General features: G+C 41.3%; 1 pseudogene; it reads left to right on the top strand.

Moving 5' to 3' along the window:
• Positions 1–810: 810 nt before the first annotated feature.
• Positions 811–6,739, top strand: LOC132659261 (craniofacial development protein 2-like; annotated as a pseudogene).
• Positions 6,740–7,572: the final 833 nt, after the last annotated feature.

Here is a 7,572-nt window from a genome sequence, read left to right as displayed (position 1 = left end):
ATGAAAGGGTGGATAGATGGAAATTAAAGTCCAGGATTAGAGTGGCCAGGTAAAAGGCAGGAAGCCCAGTTAAATTTGAACTCAAATAAACAATGAAAACTTTTCAGTATAAGTAGAAAGTGAAGTCGTTCAGTTGTGTTCAACTCTTTGCGACCCTATGGACGGACACCAGGCTCCTCTGTCCATGGGGTTTCAAGAGTACTGGAGTGGGTTGCCATTTCCTTCTCCAGGGAATCTTCCCGACCCAGGGATTGAACCCAGGTCTCCCATATTATAGACAGATGCTTTACTGTCTGAGCCACTAGGGAAGTCCCCTGTATAAGTATATTCTACACAATATTCAGTTCATACCTAGACTAAAAAATCACTCATTGTTTATCTGAAATTAAAATGTATTTATTTTTATTTGCTAAATGTAAATGTTGAAGCTAAAAGAAACCTTTGAAATGAAAGCTCAATTCATTCATTTTCAAGGAAAAAGAAATTGGGACCAAGACGTATGAGTTTCAAGGGTATTTTCCTTAATGGCAATTGTAAACATGACCTTAAAGTCTTTAAAGTGTGAATTTCCTTTCCAGCTCTTCTAACTCCTTTAGGGCAGAGTCAAGGGATAAAGAGAGAGATAAGACCCTGAGGCTCTAACAGTGCCTGAAGCAGTGCTTGAAATTTCAGTAACAGTAGCCAGCAAAGAAGAGAAGGGACGGCAAACCATGTCCGTGTTCCTGCCTTGAGAACCCCATGAACAGTATGAAAAGGCAAAAAGATAGGACAGTGAAAGATGAACTCCCCAGGTGGGTAGGTGCCCAATATGCTACTGGAGATCAGTGGAGAAATAACTCCAGAAAGAATGAAGAGACGGAGCCAAAGCAAAAACAACACCCAGCTGTAGATGTGATTGGTGATAGAAGCAAGGTCCGAAGCTGTAAAGAGCAATATTGCATAGGAACCTGGAATGTCAGGTCCACGAATCAAGGCAAATTGGTAGTGGTCAAACAGGAGATGGCAAGAGTGAATGTTGACATCTTAGGAATCAGCAAACTAAAATGGACTGGAATGGGTGAATTTAACTCAGATGACCATTATATCTACTACTGTTGGCAACAATCCCTTAGAAGAAATGGAGTAGCCCTCATACTCAACAAAAGAGTTCGAAATGCAGTACTTGGATGCAGCCTCAAAAACGACAACGATCTCTGTTCATTTCCAAGGCAAACCATTCAATATCACAGTAATTCACGTCTATGCCCCAACCAGTAACGCTGAAGAAGCTGAAGTTGAACAGTTCTATGAAGACTTACAAGACCTTCTAGAATTAACACCCCAAAAAGATGTCCTTTTCATTATAGGGGACTGGAATGCAAAAGTAGGAAGTCAAGAAACACCTGGAGTAACAGGCAAATTTGGCCTTGGACTATGAAATGAAGCAGGGCATAGGCTAATAGAGTTTTGCCAAGAGAATGCACTGGTCATAGCAAACACACTCTTCCAACAACACAAGAGAAGACTCTACACATGGACATCACCAGATGGTCAACACTGAAATCAGATTGATTATATTCTTTTCAGCCAAAGATGAAGAAGCTCTATACAGTCAGCAAAAACAAGACCGGGAGCTGACTGTGGCTCAGATCATGAACTCCTAATTGCCAAATTCAGACTGAAATTGAAGAAAGTAGGGCAAACCAATAGACCATTCAGGTATGACCTAAATCAAATCCCTTATGATTATACAGTGGAATTGAGAAATAGATTTAAGGGACTAGATCTGATAGACAGAGTGCCTGATGAACTATGGACAGAGTATCGTGACATTATACAGGAGACAGGGATCAAGACCATCCCCAGGAAAAAGAAATACAAAAAACAAAATGGCTGTCTGAGGAGGACTTACAAATAGCTGTGAAAAGAAGAGAAGCCAAAAGCAAAGGGGAAAAAAGGAAAGATATATTCATTTAAATGCAGAGTTCCAAACAATAGGAAGGAGAGATAAGAAAGCCTTCCTCAATGATCAGTGCAAAGAAATAGAGGAAAACAATAGAATGGGAAAGACTAGAGATCTCATCAAGAAAATTAGAGATACCAAGGGTACATTTCACACAAAGATGGGCTCAATAAAGGACAAAAATGTATGAACCTAACAGAAGCAGAAGATATTAAGAAGGGGTGGCAAGAATACACAGAACTGTACAAGAAAGATCTTCATGACCCAGATAATCACAGTGGTGTGATCACTCACCAAGAGCCAGACATCCTGGAATGTGAAGTCAAGTGGGCCTTAGGAAGCATCACTACGAATAAAGCTAGTGGAGGTGATGGAATTCCAGTTGAGCTATTTCAAGTCCTAAAAGATGATGCTGTGAAAGTGCTACGCTCTATATGCCAGCAAATTTGGAAAACTCAGCAGTGGCCACAGGACTGGAAAAGATCCATTTTCATTCCAATCCCAAAGAAAGGCAATGCCAAGGAATGCTCAGACTACCAGACAATTCCACTCATCTCACACGCTAGCAAAGTAATCCTCAAAATTCTCCAAGCCAGGCTTCAGCAATACGTGAACCGTGAACTTCCTGATGTTCAAGCTGGTTTTAGAAAGGCAGAGGAACCAGAGATCAAATTGCCAACATCCACTGGATCATCGAAAAGGCAAGAGTTCCAGAAAAAAACATCTATTTCTGCTTTATTGACTATAGCCAAAGCCTTTGACTGTGTGGATCACAATAAACTGTGGAAAATTCTGAAAGAGACGAGAATACCAGGTCACCTGACCTGCCTCTTGAGAAACCTGTATGCAGGTCAGGAAGCAACAGTTAGAACTGGACATGGAACAACAGACTGGTTCCAAATAGGAAAAGGAGTACGTCAAGGCTGTATATTGTCACCCTGCTTATTTAACTTCTATGCAGAGTACATCATGAGAAACACTGGGCTGGAAGAAGCACAAGCTGGAATCAAGATTGCTGGGAGAAATATCAATAACCTCAGATATGCAGATGATACCACCCTTATGGCAGAAAGTGAAGAGTACCTAAAAAGCCTCTTGATGAAAGTAAAAGAGGAGAGTGAAAAAGTTGGCTTAAAGCTCAACATTCAGAAAATGAAGATCATGGCATCTGGTCCCATCACTTCATGGCAAACAGATGGAGAAGCAGTGGAAACAGTGGCTGACTTTATTTTCTGGGGCTCCAAAATCACTGCAGATTGTGATTGCAGCCATGAAATTAAAAGACATTCCTTGGAAGAAAAGTGATGACCAACCTAGACAGCATATTAAAAAGCAGAGACATTACTTTGCCAACAAAGTCCATCTAGTCAAGGTTATGGTTTTCCAGTAGTCATGTATGGATGTGAGAGTTGGGCTATAAAGAAATCTGAGCACCGAAGAATTGATGCTTTTGAACTGTGGTGTTGGAGAAGACAATTGAGAGTCCCTTGGACTCCAAGGAGATCCAAGCAGTCTGTCCTAAAGGAAATCAGTCCTGAATGTTCATTGAAAGGACTGATGCTGAAGCAGAAACTCCAATACTTTGGCCACTTGATATGAAGAGCTGACTCATTTGAAAAGACCTTGATGCTGGGAAAGATTGAAGGTGGGAGGGATGGGGTCGACAGAGGATGAGATGGTTGGATGGCATCACTGACTCAATGGACATGAGTTTGAGTAATCTCCGGAAATTGGTGATGGACAGGGAGGCCCGGCATGCTGCAGTCCATGGGTTCGCAAAGAGTCAGACACGACTAAGCGACTGAACTGAACTGAACTGAAGTGAGCCAGTAAATTCCCTTTATCATTTTTGGTTTTAAAAAAAAGCTGATTTGAATGCTATGTTCATCCCCTTTAACCCTGACAGTCCTCACTGACATTATAAGCACTTCCACATTTCCTTATGCAGGTTGTTTGGCCAGTCATCATAGTGCCATCTAAATGACGGAAGCTCATTAAATATCTATTCAATAAATCATAGACTTGGTTTTGGCTTCCCTGGTGGCTCAGATGCTAAAGAATCTGCCTGCAGTGCAGGAGACCTGAGTTCGATCCCTGGGTTGGGAAGATCCCCTGGAGAAGGGAATAGCTACCTAGTCCAGTATTCTGGCCTGGAGAATTCCATGGACAGAGGAGCCTGGCAGGCTACAGTCTATGGGGTCACAAAGAGTCGGACATGGCTGAGCGAGTTCCACTTTCACTTTTTTCATCCTTGGTTTAGCTGATCACTTTCATTTTACCATTTAAACATTTTCCTTACCCAGACAGTGGTTGGCTTTTGATTTGTTTTTAAGAAAACCTGAATTTCTTTGCCTAAGCACAAAACACTAAATATATCATTTTAAAAATGGAAACACCTAAAGCAAGGAAACCAGGAGTTAAATTGTATATCTGTACTACTTCCAGGGGATAGCTTATATGTACAAGTAGCCAGATTAAAGAATTCTATGTTTCAAACCACTTCCATTTTTCTTCTCCAATTAGTCCCAATTTCTCAGAATAAGACACCAAGATATAGACCTCTGGGATAGCTATAGAAATAAAACAGGTATTTTAACATTAATAAATTCCTAGATAATGTATTTCTAAAGCTAAGACCCCCTTTCTTATAATTTATTAAATTTCTCTCAAAGGACAAAACCTTCAACTTCACAGAGGAGTGATTTCAACATATTTGTTTATTCATATCTAGGTGCAAACGTTTAGCTCCACGTCTGCTTAGCCAGTTGAATGGCTAAGTTGGTGTTTCTCTTTCCTCGTCGTTTCCATTAACTCTTCAAGGCACTCTTATTTCTAGTGCAGATTCTATAGTTTTTGTTCAAGCAGCAGACCTTCCATAGCAGAGCTTCTTAGACATTTGAGAGCCAGGATCTAAGACATTTTATATTCCCTCTCATGTGACTATTGATTTCTGGATTGCATATGGACCAACAGATACACCCAAGCATAGCCTTCTAAACCACATAGTTTTCAAACATGACTTTCTCACCCCACCAACCCCCACCTCAAATGAATTCATTCCTTTACATTGAATTCCAGATCATTTCATCATGCTGCTGCTGCTGCTGCTGCTGCTACTAAGTCGCTTCAGTCGTGTCTGACTCTGTGCGACCCCAAAGACGGCAGCCCACCATGCTCCCCCGTCCCTGGGATTCTCCAGGCAAGAACACTGGAGTGGGTTGCCATTTCCTTCTCCAATGCATGAAAGTGAAAAGTGAAAGTGAAGTGGCTCAGTCGTGTCTCGACCCCATGGACTGCAGCCTACCAGGCTCCTCCGTCCATGGGATTCTCCAGGCAAGAGTGCTGGAGTGGGGGGCCATCGCCTTCTCCTACTTCATCATAGGTAGGTCTAAATCTTCTTCACATTAACTTTTAGGTGTTGAGGCAAGTTTCCTAGTAAAAGTTAACACTGGAAAAAGTATTTTAAAAATATTATAATCATTTAAATGGTTTTATCTTGATTTGTTTCCAAACTTGGAAGCTAATATTATTAAAAATAAATTTTAACATCATGATAACAAATATTCTTTTCATTCTAGCCAACATCATAAGCATTTGAATATAACTGATAACTGATGTTTTTGAGGAACTTCAGCGGTTTTCCCAAAAGTGTTCTTTAGCCCTCTTCTTCACGCCTCATGGTACATTTACCAGCCTTTCCTTTGACACTCAAAAAGGAAGCTTTGAAATTTATTTCAGCTGTGAGTTCCTATAACATTTACATTAAACATTTTGGGGTTCATTTGTTTGTTTTGGGTTTTGGTTTGTCTGGTTTTGGATTCTGAATTACCACTAAGCCTCCCTGGGTCTTAGGCTGCTAGCAGCCGTGGTAGAATTTGGTCACATATTTAGGGTCGTGGTTTATATGAAGTCAATTGTGCCAAGAATTTCTGGAGTTCTCACAGTTCCAATGCCATCCAGCAAAATTTTGCAAGCTTCCCCCTATGGTTGGAAACACATGTCTGTTGCTTGATATCTGAATTTTTTCAGACTTTTATTGCAGTGTGGCTTTGTACTTTCTTGCTAAGCTGTCATAGTTTCTTCATGAACTTTTGAGGCTGCTCTTTGTCTCCAGCCCCTTTTCCTCAGATCTCAGGTTAAAGCTTTTTCCAGACTGAACAATTTTGATCTTAATTCATCCACCTATCATATGGAGAGTGACATGAGGAATGAAATAAAATCTGAAACCAAGAGCCAGAAGGGTGATTTCCAGAGAGGCAGTAATATCGTTCAGAACTTAGCCCTTTAAAAGTAATGTCAGAGATATATCATTCTTTTTTCTCAAGATTAATCCTGGTCCAAGTCTATGCCCCAACCAGTAACGCTGAAGAAGCTGAAATTGAATGGTTCTATGAAGACCTACAAGACCTTTTAGAACTAACACCCCAAAAAGATGTCCTTTTCATTATAGGGGACTGGAATGCAAAAGTAGGAAGTCAAGAAACACCTGGAGTAACAGGCAAATTTGGCCTTGGAATATTAAATGAAGCAGGGCAAAGGCTAATAGAGTTTCGCGAAGAGAATGCACTGGTCATAGCAAACACCCTCTTCCAACAACACAAGAGAAGACTCTACACAAGGACATCACCAGATGGTCAACACCAAAATCAGATTGATTATATTCTCTGCAGCCAAAGATGGAGAAGCTCTATACAGTGAGCGAAAACAAGACCAGGAGGTAACTGTGGCTCAGATCATGAACTCCTTATTGCCAAATTCAGACTGAAATTGAAGAAAGTACGGAAAACCACTAGACCATTCAGGTATGACCCAAACACCATACTTATGGCAGAAAGTGAAGAGGAACTAAAAAGCCTCTTGATGAAAGTGAAAGAGGAGAGTGAAAAAGTTGGCTTAAAGCTCAACATTCAGAAAACGAAGATCACGGCATCCGGTTCCATCACTTCATGGGAAATAGATGGGGAAACAGTGGAAACAGTGTCAGACTTTATTTTGGGGGCTCCAAAATCACTGCAGATGGTGATTACAGCCATGAAATTAAAAGACACTTACTCCTTGGAAGGAAAGTTATAAACAACTTAGATAGCATATTGAAAAGCAGAGACATTACTTTGCCGAATAAGGTCCGTCTAGTCAAGGCTATGGTTTTTCCAGTAGTCATGTATGGATGTGAGAGTTGGACTGTGAAGAAGGCTGAGTGCCGAAGAATTGATGCTTTTGCATTGTGGTGTTGGAGAAGACTCTTGAGAGTCCCTTGGACTGCAAGGAGATCCAACCAGTCCATTCTGAAGGAGATCAGCCCTGGGATTTCTTTGGAAGGAATGATGCTAAAGCTGAAACTCCAGTACTTTGGCCACCTCATGCGAAGAATTGACTCATTGGAAAAGACTCTGATGCTGAGAGTGGTTGGGGGCAGGAGGAGAAGGGGACAACAGGGGATGAGATGGCTGGATGGCATCACGGACTCGACGAACGTGAGTCTGAGTGAACTCCGGGAGATGGTGATGGACAGGGAGGCCTGGCGAGCTGCAATTCATGGGGTCGCAAAGAGTCGGACACGACTGAGCGACTGAACTGAACTGAACTGATGATTACATAGTGGAAGTGAGAAATAGATTTAAGGGACTAGA

Source organism: Ovis aries, chromosome 2, assembly GCF_016772045.2.
Source record: "Ovis aries strain OAR_USU_Benz2616 breed Rambouillet chromosome 2, ARS-UI_Ramb_v3.0, whole genome shotgun sequence".
NCBI lineage: Eukaryota > Metazoa > Chordata > Mammalia > Artiodactyla > Bovidae > Ovis > Ovis aries.
This window is presented reverse-complemented; position numbering and strand designations above follow the sequence as displayed.